The sequence below is a fragment of the Sarcophilus harrisii genome, chromosome 3, assembly GCF_902635505.1.
Source record: "Sarcophilus harrisii chromosome 3, mSarHar1.11, whole genome shotgun sequence".
NCBI lineage: Eukaryota > Metazoa > Chordata > Mammalia > Dasyuromorphia > Dasyuridae > Sarcophilus > Sarcophilus harrisii.
In genome coordinates, this window is record NC_045428.1 from 415,762,248 (window position 1) to 415,785,761 (window position 23,514).

General features: G+C 35.1%; 1 pseudogene; it reads right to left on the reverse strand.

Annotated features, from left to right (window-relative positions):
- Positions 1–8,892: 8,892 nt before the first annotated feature.
- LOC105749849 lies at positions 8,893–9,172 on the reverse strand (annotated as a pseudogene).
- Positions 9,173–23,514: the final 14,342 nt, after the last annotated feature.

The window sequence follows — 23,514 nt, forward strand, 5'->3', positions numbered from 1 at the left end:
TGACACAGGGCAAGTCATTTAATACTGTTTGCCTCAATTTACTCATCTGTAAAATGGGCTGAAGAAGGAAATGATCAACTGCTCCAGTATCTTTGTTCAGAAATCCCCAAATGAGATCACAAAACTGACTAAACAACAAAATTGAGTTATCCACATGAATCATTTCTAGTCCTATTTCTCCTGTTCTGTATTTAAGCATATGAATATGAAGTGTCAGATTTTACATTTATTTCTTAGTCCATTCTGCTGGCCTGTGAAGTAGGATCCTGGTTTAGGTGCCCATCATTTTAACTATCCCAGTTTCATGACATCTACATATCTGATGAGCATGCACGCTGTGAGTTCATTCAAATCATTAATAATAGGTTGAAGAGAACAAGACCAGGAAGAAAGACCAGTACTATCCCATTAGAATCCAAGACCTACAGAGGTAGTAAATGACAGATTCCTGATTCAAACCTCTGAATCTAGTATTCTACCCACTTCACCATGTTGTTTTAACATAACTATATTAAGGCATTCATTATGCCATTCTTTAACAGAGAGAACTAAATCTATCTCCCTACTATTCATATACTTCTCCCATGCAAATTAACAGCTGATTCCAAGAAAGGATATTCTAAGTTTCCTTTCAGACGCATGTAGGAAGGACAGATTGATGTTACCTTGCTAATACAGTTGTATTGTGTTAATGAAGGTATGCTTTCATTTACATAATAAATCCATTTCTAAAAAAGCTATTTGTTCATCTATTTTAAACCAATTCAATTAAAATTAAAAGCTCCAGAATGGAGGTTCTTAACTCCTTGGGGTTCCACAGGTAGATTTCAGAGGAGTCCATGAACTAGGATAGAAAAAAAGTTACATCTTTAATTTCATTAACCTCTAAAAGAAATTTAGTATATGCTTCAACTATGAATGTAGGCAACAAACCACAGTAGTATGAGCAGTACCTGTGGCTTTGTTACAATAGAAATCACAGATACATTCACATCACATTATAGTCCTTGCAGATATTCAAAATATTCTTTATGTTTATCACTACTTTAAAATTATTATAGTTATACTTACTGCTAGACATGTTGGTAAATAACAAATTTGTTTTTAATTTTTTACTAGTTATCTTTCAATATAGTTCATTTTCTTTTTTATACTAAGTATTTTATCTTTTGAACTTAAAAACAATATTCTGAATAAGTTCATAGCTTTTATTGGTCTGCCAAAGGGTTCCAAGACACAAAAAGGTTAAGAATCCTTAGTATAGAAGTGTTTTCTATGTAAATTCATCATGGCAGAATGCTTAGCATAAAGTAGAAAATAATTGCATAATGCTACATCCTGCTGCTCTCAACCTTGAATTGAATCTGCTTTAAATGTTTTTCTCAATGATTTGGAATTTTTCAAGAGATAATGTATATACCCTTTAACTTTCAACAAATTGTTGGTGGATCTCAGGTCCTCTGAGAAATAGTTTTCTATTTCTTCAAAGCTTATTATGAATGGGACTGAACATTTGTCAAAAGATGTCACCACTAGTGGGCAGAATTGCCTGAGAAGAATAACCATAATATTTTCTATATTAATAATAGTTGTCTCCAGTTATCAGAAAAAAGATTAAAACAGTATGATAAGAATATTTTACCACTGTAAAAATAATGAGACATCTTAAAGGTGTGATACTATACATAAATAAAATTATAATCATTTTCAATTATTAGTTAGAACTTGCTTTTATCAATCTTTTGTCTAAAATGTTGCTGTTGTTGAGTTCTTGCAGTCACAATTCAAAACACCATGTGGGGTTTTCTTGGCAGAGATACTACAGTGATTTGCCATTTCCTTCTCCAGTTTATTTGACAGATAAACTGAAGCAAACAGGCTTAAGTAATTTGCCTAAGGTCACATGACTAATAAGTATTTTAGGCCAGATTGTAATTCAGATCCTCCTAATTCCAGAGTTGGCACTCTATCCACTGTATCACTTGGCTCCTTTGTCTATAATGACCCTATTCTTTTTTCTTCCTCTAAGGCAAGGGTTCTTAACTTTTTGTTGTGTCATTGATCATCTTTGGCAATCTGATGAAGTCCAACACAACTCACTAAGTTCATAAAGTAAAATATATGATTACAAAGGAAACTAATTATATTTTAAAAATAGATGTCATTTTTCCCATCCAAGTTTACAAACCACTATCACTATACCTAACAAACACCCAAGGACCTCTTAGAGGGTTCATGGACTCCAGGTTAAGAATGCCTACTCTAAGAATGCCTAATGTCTTTCTCAAGATCTATGTCCTCTGTGAGTATTTCCCAGTATGCTACAGCCAACACTGGTAGCCCCTTTTCCCAATCCTCTATGGCATTTTTGTTTATAATATACCTTGTTTAGCTTGATATTTTTTCACTATGTTACCTCCAGTTATTCCCTCATTGTTAAATATGTTAATCTTGGACTTTCCCCAAGGATCCTTGAGCTGAAGGATCATGAAATATAATTTTTATACCATTCTGGCACCTAAAGCAGTTATGAATATAGAACAGATACTCAACAAACACTGCTGAAATGTATCCCTCTAGCAAAAAGACTAAAATGAAGACTATTATTATATTCAATTTAAGGCCTCATGTAGAAGGGAGAACGTGAGTTAAGCCTGGAAGTCAACTATATATAAGAAATGTCAAGAAGGCCAATCTAGTTTGACTACCATGTGCGTAGAAGGGAAGAATATGCAATAAATCTTCAAAGGTAAGTCGGATTTAATTGTGATGGACTTTAAATTCCAGAAGAATTTATAACTTGGACCTATTGGTACTAGAGAACCATGAGGGTTTATTGAGTAGGTGAGTAATATTTTTAGACCTATACTTTAAGGAAGTCAGTTTTGTGGAAGATGGATTGGGGATGGGAAGAGACTTTAGGTGGGAAAACCAAGTCAATCAAGAAGCATTTATCAAGTACCTACTATGTGCCAAGAAGCATGTTAAGCACTGGGGAAAATAAAGAAAAACAAAAGCAATCTTTGCCTTCAAGACTTTATTATGAGGAAAACAGCATATAAATGATTATATATTTATAAGACAAATATAGAGTAAAGTCATATCTAAGGAAAATTACTAGCATTAAGAGGAACTGGGATGGGGGTATTTCTTACAGAAGGAGGGATTTAGCCGAGATAAAGAAAACCAAGGAAGCCAGAAGATCAACATGAGAAAAGAGAAAATTCCTGGCATGGGGTGAAAGCATGGAATTGGAATATGAAATATCATGTCTGAGGTACAGTAAGGAGGCCAGTGTCACTGAATGGAGAGGAGGTAAGTTATAAGAAGCTTGGAGAGGTAGGAAGGGGCCAGGTAATAAAAATTAAAAGTCAAATAGTATTTTATAGTTAATCAAATAGGAAATTCTTGTAAGAATCTAGGCAAGAGGTGATAAAGGCCTGAAGCATGATGGTAGGTGTATAAATAGACATAAAAGAATAGATGCAAGACGTCCAAGGGTCTACTCCTTCATCTGAAACCATGCCTCTGAGATGAGAGGATAAGAGAGTAGTTCCTCATTGGCTCTTGCCAGTTGTGGAATGTTTTAAGATAATTCTTAGAATACCACATAGGGCATGCAATTAAAATAGCTCTAATTTGTATTATTCAAATGAGCTCAATATCCAAAATGGAAAATACATAAAGAAATAGAAATCTCCAAAAATTATCAGCATTTCCTAAAGAATTTTAACTAGTGTTGTTTTTTTAATGGCATAATTAGGAAGCCCAAAAAAACCCTAGAAACTACTTCTTATAGCAAATGGTCAATTTATTTCCCAAGCTAAGAAACAATATAGCTAAGAATAACACTGGTTTAGAAAATAAATCTATTCAAAAATCTAATTTCTCAAATCTTATCTCATAATTGGAAGACTATGAGTCATATTGTCTTATTAAAACAATGAGAATCAATCAATAAACATTTATCTAGTATTATGTGCCAGGCACTGTGCTAGATGCTAAGGCTACAAAAATGAAATGCCCTCTCTTTAAGGAATTTTTATTCTACTGGGAGGAAATAGGGAAACAGAAAGGATGGCAAAAAGTTTAGTGAGAGACCATTAAAATCATTCAGAGAATATTTAAAGGATGAAACTGTAAAGAGGAAAAGAAACTTGAAAAATATCAGAAAATGAGTTGGCCTGGTTTAGCAAGAATGAGAAAACTGCCCACATATTCCATTAATATCAAGAGATATAAAATTGTTGAGGAGCTCTGCTGTGGAAGATTTATAGAAGGACATGGACAAAAACTATAATAACGTTTATTTTATGGGTTAAAATTTGTATAGTTGAAAGGGTGGATGGGTTGAAATTTGTATAATTTCCATTAATGAGATCACAGAACCATTATATCACAGAATTATGTTTTTAATACAGTTTACAGTTTTCAGTTCTGAATGTCAGGAAAACAGAATATGTGGAAAAAGAAAGTGGCAGGACAGAAAATTGTTAAAGGTAAGTATAATTTTAATTTGCATCCTTAGCACCTTGCACAGTTGCCTTGCAAATAGTAGATGCATAAAAATATTTTTTGAATTGGAAAGAAATTAGTTAACTCAAGTATGGGCAAGTAGTAGGATTTCATGAAAGCGTATTGCAGTGGCTAGAGCACCGTGCCCATAGCCATCAAGACTCCCTTTCATGAGTTCAAATCTGGCATCAGACACTTATTAGTAGGGTGATCCTGGGCAAGTCACTTATCTTTGTTTGCCTCAATTTCCTCATCTGTAAAATGAACTGGAGAAGGAAATTCCAAATCACCCCAGTAACTTTGCCACAAGAAAACCCCAAATGGAGTTATAAAGAATTGGATATGACTAAAAATAATAGAACAAAAGCAGCAGCATTGTCAGTGTCTGAAGGGATCTTTGGAACACAATTCAACTCAAACCCCCCTTCTTTAAGAGATTTTCCTGGTATCCTTAATTGCTAGTACTCTCTCCTTAATGTTACTTTCTATCTGCTCTATATTTATCTTATATAAATATCAATGTTTAATATAACAGGATATATGATATAATGTAACAATTTAATATAATTCAATATAATATATAATATAATGTAATGCAATGCAATATCTTATAATATACAATAACATAAATCATATAAGGTTCTTGGGGGCAGGGACTATTTTTGCTTTTTCTTTAGTGTCTCTACTGCTTGACCCAATGCCTAACATATAGTAAGTACTTAATGTCTGTTGACTGACTTAAAAGTGTATATCATGGGGCTTTATGTAACAGAGAATTTTTTTAATGTAGAACTGTAGAATTAACCTTTCTAACTCTCTTTTAACTCATGAGTGAAATGTTAATAATAATATTGTACTACATGAAAGCTGAGGATAGAATTCTAGAGTTGAAGTCAAGAAGAACTGAATTCAAATTCAGTCTTAGAAATTTCCTAGCTGAGTGATCTTGAACAAATTACTTAACCTTTATATGCCTTAGTTTCCTCATCTGTAAAATGCTGACTATTGCTATCCTCAAGGAACAGACATTCCACCAAGGGTAAGCAATCTGTAAACAGATAAGTATAGTCATGAACATCTGAAGAATGACAGAGCATTGGTAATTAGAGAGATCAGAAAAGTACTATGTGGGACATAAATTGACTCTTAAAAAAAATAAGGATACTAAAAAGTAGAGGGCTTGGGGGCCAACCTGAATAAAGGTTCAAAGCAGGGGAGCCGAGGAGCAGGGGAGGATTGGGACAGAATAAGTAGGCAACTGTGGCTAGAGCACAGAGTTACATAAAGGGACTTCATAAGCAATAAACCTGGAAAAGTAGGCTGCAGCTAGATTAGGAAGGGCATTAAATGTCATAAGGAATTCGTATTTTATTCAAAAGACAATAGAAAGCCATGGACTTATTAAAGTTGCAGAAGCTCATCAGATATGAAGGATAGGCGAAAATATAGCAATCTACTGAACAATGCATTATTATTCTGTTCTTTTAAAGATAAAAATAAGGTAAGAAAACAAAACTCCAGAAACCAGGCCTTCTTGGTGAGCATACTGTCAAGGTAAATCAAATATAAGGGCCTCAACAATGTCTCCTTAACTTTTCATTAATATGCTCCCAGGGTGGTGTCTGCCCACCCACAGTGCAAAAAACTATTACGGCTATTTATGAGATAGACAGGCTATACCTTTATTTATGGTGTTGTTCTGATTTTCATTTCTGAATTGTTAAACCTCCATTTTTCACTCTTGTAAATTGCAGCAAACATTCTGGTAGGTGATATATCGATTAAATTATTGTGCTCTAACAAAATTAAAATGCTCAGAAAAATTCATTTACACTCAATAATTACTTCTCTTAACTCACACAAAGAAGTCAAGATTAAAATAGTTTCTCTGTCAAGCAGCCAAACGGTGTATGAAATCAAAAAGTACCAAAAACTCAGAAGCAATTAAAGGGGGAAAAGTGACTTTTATATCGATGAATAAATATCTTCTCCCCCCAAATTAGCTGTGGTGCTTTAACAAAGGGAACATAATAGTCTACAGAATCTGAAATAATGAAATAAGAAAAAACTACAATGTCCTTTTTCAAAGCAAGAAAACACTGAGTCATCCCAATTTTCTGATTTTCACACTCTTTGTCATTTTGAATTAACAGGAATGCTGTCCTAAACAGAATAAAAAGGTAACTGAAAAATAACATTGGTATGACCGGAAGTCCTTTTAGTAATGGGCACAGGACTCAGATATCCTTTGGTTTCTGGCTAGAGATGAGGTTGGAAAGGATATTGCTTTATAGAAGTTGGACACATTTTACTAAGAAACATCCTCCCCTCTGTCCTATCCACTACTCTAACCTTCAAGTTTTCCTAGAATACCCAAATAAGTCACACAATTGGATATTAGAAGCTCACTTTACCCTCAAGATACTCTTGGCTAAGCATACAAGTGATCTTCAGCCAGAGCAAAAGCCAAGTAAAGGAGATATGCTCATTCTCCTCCACTCTCCTTGTTCCTAGTCTTATGAATTTTTATTGACAGAAAAAAATCCCTGACTTTTCTCAAGTGTCTAGAATGTGCCAGGTAGTTTTCTCAGCACTGAGAATGCAAAGACAAAAGTTAAACAGTTCCTGCCCAAAACGACTGTGCATTTTCATAAGGGAAACGGCAAGAACCTATTTTAGTGTATGCATAATATAGACAAAAGGAGTATCAAGATTGTCTTGAAAGAGTCCACTCAAAGCTAGGGAAATTAGAAACAGCTTTGGGTGGAAGGAGGTGCTTGATCTGAGTCGTTAAAATAAAAGTAGGATTCTAAGAAGGGAATGTGAGAGAGGAATAGATTTCAGTCAGGGAGGAGTGTCAGTGCAAAGATGAGAGGTCCAATGTCTATAGAAAAGCAAGAAGACCAAAATAGAAAGGAAGGAAGGTGGTGGTTGTTTCATTCTCAAAGATGACCATGACAACAGGGAGGGGATGTTATGACATGCAGGTGAATTGGATTTGAGTGAGGGGATGCTGTACAAGGTCACCTGAATTATTTTTTTCCTCTGGAGCCATCTGGATCCAGGGGCTGGATAGGCCCTGAATGCAGTGGAAGATTTTGGCCTTTGGAAGAAAGGAAGGGAAGAGGGGAGGGAAGAGGGGAGGGAAGAGGGGAGGGAAGGGGGGAGGGAAGGGAAGAGGGAAGGGAAGAGGGAAGAGAAGAGGGAAGGGAAGGGAGAGAAGAAAGGAGGGAGAGAGGGAGGAAAAGAGGAAGGGAGGGAGGGAGGAAGGGAGAGAAGAAAGGAGGGAGGAAAAGAAGGAGGAAAGGAGGAAGGGAGGGAGAAAAAGAAGGAGGAAAGGAGGAAGGGAGGGAGAAAAAGAAGGAGGAAGGGAGGAAGAGAGGAAGGGAGGGAGGGAGGGAGGAAGGGAAGGAAGGAGCATTCCAAGATATATCCTGGCTTAGAGTTTGGAAAGTCTGATATGTAATACAGAAGTCTCTCATCCCTTCCTGGACTAGCAAAGAAGAATGTTGTAAGAGGGCACCAAAAGCCTTCTTTACCTCACAGTGGAGCCCCTCTGCTCTTTTTTGAAAGATTATATCTCTGTAAGGTGGAGTGACCTAGTCAAATGGCCTTTATTCAAAAATGAGGCATTAAACAGAACACTATGACTGAGTTGTAAGAAGCCTCCAAGAGAATGAAATTCTATAAGCAATTTTATTTTTGCCAGCAACTCTGGTAACTTTTCTGCCTTCCAGGCAAAAACAACTTGGGGAACTCACTGTTCCCCACACAGAATTACACAGTTACTCTAAATACTAAAACAAACAACAATAAAAACCAATAAGTTTATTTAACAATATGATATTTGACGTCAAAGGGAAATTGTCTAGGATCAATTTCTTCAGAGTAATATCTACTCAACAACAAAATTTATCCTGCAGTAACAGCTACATACCAAAACAAACAAACAAACAAAAAAAACTTTTTAAATTGTCCTTGGTTTTACAATGATAAAAGAAAAACATTGAAATTAACCAAATAAGGTATGCAAGAATTTTGGTGGAGGGTGAGAGAAAAATAACTTACTGGAATATAAAAAGATAAAACTGAATGAGCATGCCATTAATAGAGAAAGGGGATATTTTCATAGAACTAGTTTGTTTTTCCCTTCCCCATCTTCATTTGATATTGATCAAAATATACCATCACTATTTAGTTTAAAAAAACAACCACCACAAATTGTGTTTGTGCACATATACCAGTTATTTTATGAACAATAAAGGAATAGGGGAAGGGAAACAAAGACAAATGTGGATGAACCAAATCATGGTCTTCTAATTGTGAATGTATTGTTTTCTTTGGGAGCACAGCTCTGGAGTAGTCACAGGTTTCTTTTTAGTAAACTCCTCCTGCCTTGTGCTGAAATGTATCTTCATCCTCCATTTCCAATTGTGCAAATGTGGCCTTTTCATTAATTGGTTGCTCATCAAAACAGAATTAAATATTCCTCATTGATAAATCCTGTAGTTCACAATAGGCTTTCATTAGTTTATTAAGTGTGCCTCTTAATTGTAAATTGTACCACCATACCACCTTGCCCTGCCTCTTTCAAATTATTGTGGTTGTTTTCGATGTTGATTCTTTCCTTTGCCTTTTTTTTTTTTTCATAGGTCATGATGAGTTTGGGGGGGCGGTCTCCTCAGCTGCCTCTGAGTGCCAGAGACATCAGGAAGGTCATCTTCAGAGGGATGGCATGGGGGTAGGATACAAGCAGAAGCAAGAGCAAGTGGTAGAAGGAGTGGAAGATGATGGTGATGATGGTGAGGGACAGAAGGAGGCGGAGAAGAAGGAAGAGGAAGAAATGACAGCAATAGAGGTACTGAGCATGAACACACATTCTGCACTTCCTCTTCCTGCTACATTTACTCTTAAAAACCATTAAAAGCCTCAGGGGAGAACAGCCAGAACTTCTGTGTTCTGGAAGGGCAGCCAATTCCAGAGCTTTTGATTGGAGAATCTGCAGGGCAACAAAGAACACTATAATTATTGGAACCAAAAGTTGTAAGGTTTTGTTATGGGAGAAAGATAAGAATTCTCATTTCAGTTATACTGGAGAAGGGGGAGAGATCTGACCAGTGAGATGTATGACACAGAGCAGCAGCAAAGGAGGAGCAGTAAAAGCATAACCCAGGCTAACATCCATGAATGAAGCTATAACTAGATCAAATCCATTAGCCTAAAAAAGGTAACCAATCCAACCATAGGCAAGGGCCTGCTCCAAGTGAATCCAGAAGCTAAAAGTACAAAGCTCATAATCACAAAAGTTTATTTTATGTTTTTTAAATGCTTCTTAAATACACATTTCTTTATTGTTGGGAGAGAAAAATCAGAACAAAAGGGAAAAACCATAGTAGAAAAAAAAAAACAGAAAAAAGTGGATATAGCACATGTTTATTTACATTCAATATCTATAGTTCTCTTTCTGAAGAACTTCAGATGATGTTTTCTATCCAGTTTATTGGGAATACCTTGGATCACTGAACAGCTAAGAAGAACCAAATCTTTCATAGTTGATCATCACACATTCTTGCTGTTACTGTGAGCAATGTATTGCTGGTTCTTCTTGTTTTGCTCACCATCAGTTCATGTAAATCTTTCTAGGTCTTTCTAAAATCAGCTTGTTGATCATTTTTTATAGAACAATAATGTTCCATTACTTATATATACTATAACTTAGTCAGCTATTCCCCAATTGATGAGCATCTACACATTTTCCAATGCTTTGCCACCCCAGAAAGGGCTGCTACAAACATTTTTGCACTTATGAGTCATTTTTCCTCTTTTATGATTTCCTTGAAATATAGATCCAGTAATGGCACTAATGGGTCAAAGGATATGCACAGTTTTATAACCCTTTAACCATAGTTAAAAATTGCTTCCAGAATGGTTGGATCATTTCACAGCTCTACCAACAATGCATTAGTGTCCCAATTTTCCCAAATCCCCTCCAACATTTATCATTACCTTTTCCTGTCATCTTAGTCAACTTGAGAAGTGTGAGGTTGTACCTCAGAGTAATTTGCATTTCTCTAATCAATAGTGATTTAAAACATTTATCATAAGATTATAGATGGCTTTGTTTTCATCAACTGAGAATTGTCTCTTCCCATCCTTTAACCATTTATCAATTGGGGAAAGACTTGTATTCTTATAAATTTGACACAATTTTTTATATGTTGATCAGAAACACTGGCTGTAAAAAATTTTTCCCAACTTTGTGCTTCCCTTTCAATCTTGTTTGTGTTGGTTTTGTTTGTGCAAAACCTTTTTATTTTAATGTAATCAAAGTTGTTCATTTTGCATTTTATAATGTTCTCTTATTCTTCTTTGGTCATAAATTCTTCCCTTCTCCTATTTCTTAGCCAGTACCAAATGATTTTGATGACTGCTGCTTTATAATAGAGTTTTAGGTCTGGTATTGTTAGACCACCAAACTTTGTATTTTTTTCATTAATTAATTCCCTTGATATTCTTGCTCTTTGATTCTTCCAGGTGAATTTTGTTATTATTTTTCCTAGCTCTATGAAATAATTTTGGCAGTTTGCGTCATATGGCACTGAACAATTTAGAACAATTTAGGTAGAATTTTCATTTTTTTTATTATATTAGCTCAGTCTACTCACAAGCAATTGATATTTCTCAATTGTTTAAATCTGACTTTATTTGTGTGGGAAATATTTTGTAATTGTGTTCATTTAATTCCTGGGTTGGCAGGTTGACAGCCAAATATTTTATTTTGTTTACAATTATTTTATAAGGAATTTTACTTTGTATCTCTTGCTGCTGGTCTTTGTTAGAAATGCTGATGCTTTGTGTGGGTTTATTTTATATCCCTCAATTTTACTAAAGCAGTTAATTGTTTCAAGTACTTTTGGATGATTCTCTAAGATTTTCTAAATATATCATCATATCATCTGCAAAGAATGATAGTTTTGTCTCCTCTTTTCCTATTCTAATTCCTTTAATTTCCTTTTCTTTTTGCTAAAGTCAATATTTCTAGTACAATATTGAATAATAGCAATGATAATGGCCATCCTTATTTCATCCCAATCACAGGATTTTAGAGTAATGTTAAAAATAATACTCTTAACACTGAAAATCAGATATCAAGGAAATTTTATTAAAAAAGAATTTTAAGGGATTGTCTTAACATTTCTGGACAAAAGAAGGGCCCCATCTCACATTCTCAAAACCTCTTGGTCAGTGGTACCCACTATCTCAATTCCACAATACCTCAAAGCTTACAATACTGTGGAAACCCAACTTTCCAGCATTTTTCACTGTAAGAAAGGCCTTGAGTTCAATCTCTACTTAGGAAAAGAATTCTTATTACAATGTACCTGAAAAGTAGTCATCCAACTTCTGTCTGAAGAGATCAAATGCAAGAGGGTGGAGGAGAGGGTGCCACTCTCTAAATTATTCTTTAATAAATGCCCTATCACAACATTGGTTCACATTGAGTTTGCTGTTCACTAAAATCCCTGGATTGTTTTAAAATAAATTGCTGTGTAACCATGTCTCCCCTATATTTTAATGAAAAAGTTGATTTTTAGAAAAGGTCTGTGTATTGAAAGTCATTAAAAACACCATAGAAATCTTGAAGCTTACAGACAGCTCCTCTCATTCAAGAAACCAGGCTAAGAGAAGTTGTAATTAGGTTGAGGCAGTCAGAGCTTTTTCTCCAGGCACAGAAATTAAAGGGTACAAAAATGTTATATGACAGTTTTAAATAACTGCAATTTTTGAGTTTGTTACATTTTGATAATTTCTTCAATAGTCTAAAAACAGTGGAGTTTAGTCCTCAATTAATAAGAATAATTAGATAAATTAGGGAATTACCAGAGGGAGAGCTTCACTCTGATGTTACCTGCTTTAGATAAACTCTTCTTGTTGTCTCTACTCTTTGCAGCATCAGGCTCTGGTGTCCCAGTGGAATAGCCCCCAGTAAGGTCTTTGTTAGTACCTGCCTGGCCAATTAATTGCAGGGGGCAGAAAAACAAGATGTAGTTGCCTCCCCTCCAGGTGTAGGGAATTTGGGTTCTGATAAACAAGAAGTGGGGAACTTGACTCATGCCACATGTTTCCAAAATTTTGTTTTGGCAAGTTCTGACCAATAATTAAAGAGTAAACATCATCCCCTTTGGATGGGGGCTTTAACCCCCTCTTATTTTTGGTTAAAGAATAAACTCCACCCCCCCCTTGAGAGAAGATAGCCCTTATCTTTTCCTCTATCACAAATTGCCTTTTCTGATTTGAAGGGTTACAAATCACTTTCATCAAAAAAACATGGTAAGTTATATAAGTATTATTATTATCCCCAGTTCACAAATGAAGAGATTGATACTCAAAATAACACATGATGGAGTCATGATTTTCTCTGACTACTGACAAGTGTTTTTCTACAACCCATTCCTTGGGTTGAAACAATCAAAGAGAACTTTGTCATTACATTATTTGGTGGTAACAAGACTCTTTAATGGAGTCAGAGGACAGTGGTTCAAATTCCTACTTTGTTACTTCCCAACTCTGATCTTGAGCAAACCACTTAGTTTTTCTCTCGAGTTTCAATTAAATTTTCTGAAAATTGGAATATCAGTAACTTACACCATGTCCTTCATACAGCTATTGTGAGAAAGATACTCTGCAAACCTTAAGGTACTATTAAAAAGTCAGTTGCTGCTATCAATCTTTAACTAGTAGACTAAAAAAATAGGTTTCTTATTATCCCAGAGTATTCTGTGAACAAATCTCCAAGACTGCAAAAAGGTGCTGACCTACATTAGTGATGTCTCTGCTGATTTTTATCCAAAAATTTTTTTAAATTTATTTTAAACTTAAATAGAAAATAGGAAAAGAAAAAATGCTATGTGCACAACAGCCTACTGACTGTAGAGAAAAGAGTGCTCCTTTTTTTTTTATTTCAGGACAAACTATTGAGATTTAATAACAATATCAAGGATAGAGACTGAGTCTGTGATATAACTGGTATAAGGACCTCACAGGAGAAGGAATTTCCTCTATTAATGCAGGTTGTTAAATTATTTCTCATAAAAGAGGATTGAAGAGCTAGAAAGAAAATTTAACTACCATAATGGTATATTATTGTTCTATAGGAAGTGATGACCAGAATGCTCTAAGGAAAAAAAAAACTTAGAAAGTCCTCCATGAACTTAAGCAAAGTAATGTACTGTATACAAAGTAATAGCAATGTTCTGGCATGGCCAGCTGTAAATGACTTTGCTATTCTCAGTAGTACAATCCTTCATGACTATTATGATGAAAAATCCTACCCATACTCAGAGAAGGAGCTGATTGTATATAAATAAAAACTGAAGTATTCTCTCTTTCTTTCTCTATCTTTTTTAAAACTTAATTTTTTGAGTGTTTTTATTTTCATTAGAGTAGGAGAGCTATGTTTTTTTTTCATAAAACCTAGAACTCAAAAATTTTAAAAAAACAAATGTTAAAAAATGTTTTGAATGTAACTGGGGAAAATATTAAATAAATGAATAATTTTTAATTGAAAATTTAACTACCATCTAAGTCAAATCTTCCTGAAGCCAGGAAGATTTTCTGAATTCCTGAATTAAGCTAGTTGTGTTACCCTAGGCAAGTCTTTTAACTCTGCCTTAGTTTCCTCATCTATAAAATGAACAGAAAGAAATAGCAAACCATTCTAGTATCTTTGCCAATAAAATCTCAATGGGGTCATAAAGAGTGACATGAAAAATGACCCAATAAAAGTCAAACACAGGGTACAAATTGTATGATTTGCATAAAGTCAAAAGTTTAGTAAGCACAGAATTGGGATTTGGACCCAAATCTAGTATACTTTTAATTTATAAAAGTTGGGGTCCACCTTTACTCCCACTAAACATAAAAGACCCAGGCAGCCTGATTGAATCAATCACTCCAAAAGAAATTAGTTATGAGCAGTCCTTAGTCAATCTGAAAATATTAGGCCTTTGAGTCATTAGATAGTGACAGGATAACACCGAGAAAATATTTGGTGATTGAAGACTATCAAGTTATGATTCTTGGGGTACATATAAAAATGATAATCTAGTTTGGAGCCAAGTTAATCCAGTTAGAAAAAATTACAAATTCAGGAGCTAAGACTTCCAGAGCTCTGAAAGAGATTTATTCTCTTTTTCCTCCAACTTCCCTATTGATCATATGCTATTTAAGAAACTAGGCAAGTAGGATATAACACATCCAGCAGATACATGCCAATAATAATAGCAAACAAAAGGCAACTGAGAAAAAACAATTTAGTTCTATCAATGACAGAACTGACTGAGTTATGACCTTGTAAATTTTTGAAAGACTGGAAGACCTGAAGATCCCAGCATTCACAGGAGCTGGTAATAGCATTGCCAGCATTTATATCAAGATCTGAAAGACACACAAAGACAAACTAGAAATACCGAAGAAAGACAGTTACAGGACTCTGTGAAGGCATCCACCCACTAGGAAATGAACATCTAGGTAATACGTGGATAGAACAATAGACTTGGAGTCAGGAAGACCTGAGTTTAAATCTGTCTTCAGACACTTGCTATGTGATCCTGGGCAAGTCACTTAATCCTGTTTGCCTCTGTTTTCTCATCTATTGTTATGATTCTAACAAGGCAATAAGACAGTACAATTGATCTGATCCTACTAGGAGATGTTATGGACCAGAACTTGAAACAAGATACTAAATGGAATTGAGGAGACAATGGTTAAATCTAATTTAGTATTGATTTAATCCTACAACAAATAATTGTTTCCTAGAGATATAATGATTGATGTATACTCAGTGTACAGCATATAAGCAAGAAGCTCTCAGGGCCAGACACAGAAGCCCACTAGAAACTCTTAGAGGAGGAGACAGATTCATTCCAACTTCTACCTTTCTGCTGGCTGGAGGCTTTGGATTCAGAGAGAGCTAGAGGCTGAATCTAGAAGAGACAAAGGACTAGCAGCAAGAGGACTTGAAAACCAAGGAGAGAGACAGGTCTCTAAGAAAGCTAATTGGGCTATTTTGGAAGAGACAATAAAAGACTGGACTTTAACTCCTGGCTGCATTTGAGGTGATTTTATTGAACTGGAACTAAGGCTGCCTCCAGAAGCTCCCCAAGAAACCTACTCCCAGAGAATGATCATAATTTAGAGAAGAGAACACTACAATCTATAAAATGAGCTGCAAAAAGAAATGGCAAACCACTTTCTAATTTGTGAGCAGTTGGAGCCAAACAAAGCAGACTAGAGACAGGAGAGTCAGAGATCAAACAAAAGTTTAATTTCAAAGTGAGAAGAACGGTTTTGCATCTGTAAGTCCTCCTGAGAGGGAGGACTTGTGGTTTGTGTCAGAAATAGAGTGTTTAAGCACAAAAACCACAAAAAGATTGTACCCAACTCAGTCATTCTTAAATCTTGAATAAAGTTCCCATGTAAAGCCCACACATTCAAGCATCTTTGAAAAAATACAGGCATTCTTGAGTCCTGTGGGAACAGTCTCCAAGTTATTAGAATCCGTGAGCCTTGTGATTGTCTCAGGTCTTTAAGGTTGTTGAGCCTGATCCTTCAGTGGAGTATAGAATCAGAGTAAACATGGCAGGAACAGAAGTACATCATCTGGTTCAGTTCACTTAGCAGTTAGAAACACAGGAATTGTGTGTGTGTGTCGGGGGGGGGGGTTTACTATATTTTTATTAAAGCTCTTTATTTACAAAACATATGCATGGGTAATTTTTCAACATTGACCTTTGCAAACCTTCTGTTCCAAATTTTCCTTTCCTTTCTTCCACTCCATCCCCTAGATGGCAGATAGTCCCAATACATGTTAAATATGTTAAAAATATATGTTAAATCCAATATATGTCTACATATTTACACAGTTATCATGCTGTACAAGAGAAATTGGATCAAGAAGGAAGAAAAAAAACCTGAGAAAGAAAACAAAATGCAAGCAAACAACAATAGAAAAAGTGAAAATGCTATGTTGTGATCCACACTCAGTTCCCACAGTCCTCTCTCTGGGGGTAGATGGCTCTCTTCTTGTTGTTGCTGTGTACAATGATCTCCTGGTTCTGCTCAGATCATGTAAATCTCTCCAGGACTATCTGAAACATCTTGTTGGTCGTTTCTTACAGAACAATAATATTCCATAACATTCATATACCATAACTTATTCAGCCATTCTCCAATTGATGGGCATCCATTCAGGTTCCAATTTCTTGCCACTACAAAGAAGGCTGCCACAAACATTTTTGCACATGTGAGCCCCTTTCCCTCCTTTAAGATCTCTTTGGGATATAGGCCCAGCAGAAACATTGCTGGGTCAAAGGGTATACACGGTTTGATAACTTTTTGAGCATAGTTCCAAATAAGCACAGGAATTGTTCAGCTTGTCAGAGGAGAGGTGATCGATTGCTTTCTGCTGCAGCATATCACATACAGCTGTAGTTCTTAGGCCAGAATCTCCTCATAAATATGGGAAATCCAATAAATCTAAATAGTTATTGATTAATATGAAAATCACAAATCTCTCATTAAACACCTGATACTGGTCTAAGCAAAACATTTTACTAGAGCAAGATCATCCAAAGGATGAATGCAAACAATTACTATTATGCCGAGTCAGATACCATTTAAATGACTGAATAACCACAACTAGAAGATGTAGGCTACCCTCTTGCCATATGGACATCCCTACACTGACTCACTAGGATATTATATCTCCATTGTGGGACAGTGAGATAATGTAACTGTCCTTTAAGAGAAATGATTATTATTAATAACCAATGATTTGGGGAGATATAGAGTTTCCTTCCTTTTCTAAAATCCTGATTTTTAAAAGTTTAAACTCTTGAAGGACATTGCTGATAATGAAATTGGACTGATTTTCTAGTTCAACTCTACTCAAGTAAAATATCTATTCTGTTCTGCTCAGGGTTGGATTGGGCATAAATTCTTTGAATAGATTACCCAAGATTAGTGGTCTGAGTATAGAGATAGTCTCTCTATCCAAGAATGACATCATATTACTATTAGCCTCTCATTGTAATATCTATTCCCTTATTAATTGTTAACCAGTCAGAGTTGATTTCCAGCCTGGGAAGCACTTAATCTTCAAAGAGTATATAAACTATGAATCTTGGTCATGCTTGTCTTTTGGTTTAAGAGAGACATTCAAATAACCATCCTTTTTATTAATAAACAGACTGGCCTTATTAATAAAATGATTAAGTTACCCAGGAATTAGTGGTACATATGTGTACATTTTAGGAACTGGGCTCAGGCCCCAGTTTCTATGAAGGTTGATATTCAAACAATTTTGGAAAATGTGTATTTTTTGGATCCCACCACAAAATTAATTTCCACAACTTTTCCTCTTGGAAATTGTTCTCATCAAGGTTTTCAGTGAGCCCATCAGTGAAACAGTAAATGAACACATTTTTATCTTAAAAACTTTTGATCTTTACTTTTAATTATGTCAAGGGAGAATGCTACTGGTGTAAAATACAGGAGATATTTCTGTATTGGAGGTGTGCTTCCTATATCCTTTCTTCTGCCTTTTCACAGATCCCTTTAACTATAAACTGCTGCCCCAGTTTTCTGCATCTTTTCTGGACTAGCCATCCTTGAATAAAGGAACTCAGGCTTCACATTTCTCCCCTGAGCTATTTTTTTTAATAAAATAAGAAGTTAATGTTTATTTAGTTTTTCTAAACATTACTTTTATTCTGTTTTCTGTAAACAAAAGATCATTATGAAATTATAAGAACATTTTAAAGCCTATAGTAGTAAATAGGTATTCTCTCCCCCTTAGTGGGAGAAACTCTAAATCTTCCCAAGTCATTGGTTATTGATAATATTTTCCTTCAAAGGACAGTTATATTAACTATCCTACTGCCCCACAATGGAGACATGTCTTCTTGTATATCCAATGTCCTTGGGAAGAATAGACTCAAGAATATACTTGCTTATGTATTTACTCATAAAGATACCATGATTAAATCCCAAAGGCCATAGACTACATTTTTTTGGTCTTTGTATACCCTTTGGTATTCAATAAATGCTTATTCACTTGAAATGATATCTCTGGCCTCCACATAAAGTATGATTAGAGGTAGGATTATTATTTCTTGGTTTCTTCATTACCCGACTATTCTTTTAATGGAGGAATTCTTCTCTGACTTCCCCTAAGACTTGTCTGGCAGATAGGAATAGGAGAACACAGGGGACTCTAAAAGGATCATCATTTTAAGAAAAGAATTAAGGAGTTCATTTGATCAAAGATTCAAAGCTGGAAGCCACCTTTCATGAAGTCCATCTCCCTTGTTTTACAGATGAAACATAAACATATTAAGTGATTTACTCAACATCAGAAAGGTAGTAGCTACTGGAAAAGTGTCCAGATCTTCTATGACTACAAGTTCAGTATGTTTTCCAGTGTACCAGACTACCTCCTCCACTTGTACATGTCAAAGAGAGATTTCAAATATCAGTCTCCATGGCAGCATGCTTCTTTAGCTTCATAAGAGAAATTGCTTGCTTTAATGACACACCCTTAAGAAGTTAATCACAACCTGCTTCTCAGCAGTCTCCCTGAAATAGGTTTGAAAGGGTTTTTCCTTACTTACCTATCCCTTCACTTCTCTACTCACCCTTTGGCATCTTTGTGGAAAGACTCCTGGCCTTGGAATGAAGAAAGATGTGTGTAAATCCTGGTTGTAAAATTAAGTAGGTACATGATTCCAGGTGTCTGTCATATATAACCTTTTTGTTCTTCAGTTTCCTTACCTATAAAAATGAAAATAATAAAATTTGCATGACCATGCCATGGGATTGTTGTGAAATAAGCAATTTGTGAGCCTTAAAATGATATATAAATGTGAACTATATTATCTTCTTTAGAGGTAATTTACCACTCCCTGAAATTCTGATTTCAGGCAACCACTCACTGAATTTCTGATCTTTGCCCATTGCTTTTATTTCTCAGTGACCTTATCTACTTTTTCTAAACATACTTGCCCAACTGACTTGCCAAGGCTGATCTGAGAATAAGATTATGTGGAAGTGGCATACAGAATGAAAGGAAACCTAGTGGGTCAGAGTCCAAGTATCAAGAGACTTGGATTCTTGGTCTGACTCTCACTTAGATTTACTATCTTGCATGAATTACTTAAGCTTCCTGGGTCTCAGTGTTGCCAAGTGTAGAGTAATAGATAAACCAAATCTCTAAGGGTCTTTTCAGCTCTAAAATTTAATGATTTTACATATAAATTGACACAGGATAGAAAACTATACTAACTAGGTCAACAAATATTTTAAATACCTAGAATGCAAGGCACTGTGCTAATTTCTGTGGAAGAGAGATGGCATAATAAAATATATGCTATAGTCTTAGCACTTATAACAGATTAAAATATAGCAATAGAATTATGAATTTATGGTATCTATTCTAATACATTTTATTTATGTAAGTTTATTCTACTTTTGCAAATAGCCTGTGACATTGAAATCCTTATATCCCAACAACTTCCAAGGAATCATAAATTAATAAGAATTTATAAAACATACCCTCTGCCAGATACTGTATGATGCACAGAGGATACAAGTACAAAGAAAAGAAAATTCCTCCTCTCAAGGAGTACACAATCTAATTGGGGAAAAATTACTGCATGCATAAATGTATAAAAAATATAAAGGGAATAAATATAAGGTAGTTTTAAAAAGATTATTTTTCAAATGGAAATCAATCTTTCCTACTGTGCCACTCATATATTGCCATGGAGAAAGCAAGAAAAAAGCAAGTCCCTGTTATAACATATAGTCAAGCAAAACACATTGTCCGCATTTAAAAAAAAAAAAAAAGGGTCTCAATCTGCTCTGTAATACCTATCAGAATGTTTTATCATGAGCCCTCTAGAAACATAGTTGGTCATTGCATTCATTAGTTTTTAATCATTTGTCAGGATTCATAAGTCTTTCAAAGTTGTTAGTCTTTACATTATTATTGTTGTTGAAATTACAATTCTGGTTCTTTTTACTTTATTGTAAATCAGTTCATATGAGTTTTCATAGGCTTTTCTAAAAACCATCCTTTTCATCATTTCTTATAACCTATTCCACTACATTTACATGTCACAGTTTGTTCAGCCATTCCCCAAGTGAAGAAGATTCCTTCAGTTTTCAGTTCTTTGCAACCGCAAAAAGAGCTTCTACAAATACTTTTATGCATGCAATTCATTTTTCTCTTTTATCTTTTTGGAGCACAGTCTATAGAAATAGTACTCTTATTACTGGGTCAAGGGATATGTGCAATATAATTGCTTTGGAGGCAGAGCTCTAAAGTGCTTTCCAGAATATATGGGTCAGTTCACAGCTCCCCTGACATGGAATTAGTGTAATTTCCTTCCTTTAGTCCTTCTAGTATTTGTGACTTTCCTTTTTTTGTCAATTTTGCCAATGTGATGGTTGGAAGATGAATACTTAAAGTTCTTTAAATCTACATTCCTCCAAGCATGATTTAGACCATTTCCCCCATATGACAATAATAAGTTGGACTTCGTCCCCTGACAACAGTCTATTAATATACTTGTTGTCCTAATTGTTGTCTAGTCAGTCAGTCAGGTGCAACTCTGTTTATGGAGTTTTCTTGGCATACTATCTATGGGGTTTTCTTGGCAAAAATATTGAAGTGGTTTGCCATTTGTTTCTCCAGTAGATTAAGGCAAACATAGATAAAGTGATTTGCTCAGGGATGTACATCTAATAAAATGTGTAAAGCTTGACTTGAATTTGAATCAGTTCCCTATATTTCTTGGAATGTGGCAGAGGCAAGATGATAGAGAGTAGATAGGACTTTGCCTGAGCTCTTCCGGACTTACCTCTGAATCAAGCCTCTGAATGAATTTTTGAGTGACAGAATCCACAAATCTTTGAAGTATAACAAATTTCCAGCAGAAAATATGTTGGTAATGATACATGTTGGAAAGGATATGAGAAAACTTCAATACTAATACATTATGGGTGGAGTTGTGAACTGATCCAACCATTCTGGAGAGCAATTTGGAACTATGGCTAAAGGGCTACCAAACTGAGCATACCCTTTCATCCAGCAGTATTTCTATTGGGCTTATATCCCAAAGAGATCATAAAGAAGTGAAAGGGACCCACATGTGCAAAAATGTTTGTTTCAGCCCTTTTTGTAGTGGGCAAGGAAATGGAAAGTGAGTAGATGCCCACTAGTTGAAATGGCTGAAAAAAATTATGGTATATGAATGTAATGGAATATAATTGCTCTGTAAGAAGAGATCAGCAGAATGATTTTGAAATACTTGGAGAGACTCACATGAACTGACATTAAGTGAAATGTGTAGAACCAAGAGAACACTGTCCACAGCAACAACATGATTATGTAATAATCAACTCTGATGAACTTGGTTTTTTTCAGCAATAAAGTAATTCAGGCCAATTCCAATAGACTTGTGATGGAGCGAGCCCCCTGCACCCAGAGAGAGGATTGTGGGGACAGAATGTGGATCACAACATATCATGTTCACCTTTTTTGTTGTTGTTTGCTTGCTTTTTTTTCTTTCCCAATTTTTTTCTTTTTGATTTGATTTTCTTGTGTAGCATGATAAATGTGAAAATAAGTATAGAAGAATTGCACATGTTTAATATATATTGGATTACTTGGTGTCTAGAAGAGGGGATGGGAGAAAGGAGGATAGAAAATTTGGAACACAAGGTTTTGCAAGGATGAATATTGAAAACTGTCTTTGCATGTACTTTAAAAATACAAGGCTATTGTTTTTTAAAAAGAAGATAACTTGGAAGAACTTCAGGAAAGGTCTGTCTCAATTGGTCAGGATGGGGACATGGCCCAGCACAGGCACAACAGAAGGAGACCCAGGGCAGAGAGGCCTCACCTAGGGAATATAGAAGAGGCTCTTAGTGAAAACATAGCAGCATTGGCTACTCTGTCCTGGTTCAAAAGGCAGGTGAATCAGAAGTAGTTCTGAGACCTCCAACATAACTACAGAAGGCAAATGGTGAGCCCCTGAACCCCAGCATAGGTGGGACTTGGCCAGACCCACCTAGCATAGTGGAAAAGCCTGTCACCTCTATTGTTAATTGCAATATGTCTATTTATCTCCATTTAATATCTCTTTCTCTTTCATGATGTTTTTCAGTTCATGATATTGCTTGTTCCATGAAAATTACAGCCCCTGATTCATTCCTCACATCACTTTGATCATATGTGTATGTTTTACTCTTTTCTATCCATTTATTGTCTATTTGTGTTCATTCACTTCTTGAGTGTAAAAGTTATCGTTAAAATTTATTTACAGTAATGTTTTCTTTTAAAATAATTGTATGATTTGTTTAAACAAAGATTTATGTCTTTTTTCACTGAGCTAAAATTTCTCCTAGTTAATCAGTCTAAATTTTAATTATATGTAATATATGTCCTTAAATATATGCCTTAAAAAAAACACAAAAAGGAACAAACTATGTTCAACAAACATGTGCTCTTTTAAAAAAGGAACAAACTGTGCTCTTGTAGATTTATAATTCAACCTGTCAAGATGTGAAAGACAAACACATGACCACAAAAACCAATTCAATATGACTACCAGAAATGAAGACTCCTGAGTTAGTAGTTGTTAACTAAATCTGGCTTCCTTGATCTACTTCAAGACAAATATACCAAATAAAATTAAAGAACAACAAAAAATGGGAGAAAGGAAAGATGCTATTTGAGAAAGAAAGAAAATACTTGGAGAGAAGTTAAAAAAAAAATACTGGAGAAATGAATAAACAAAAATAGAGTCCTCAATACAATGAATAAATACTATTAAATTTAAATAAAGCTGAGAAAAAATATTAGGAATGAAAAAAATGATATAGTTACCTCTGAACATAATTTAGACAGGCTGCAGAACTTCTATTTTGGTTTAG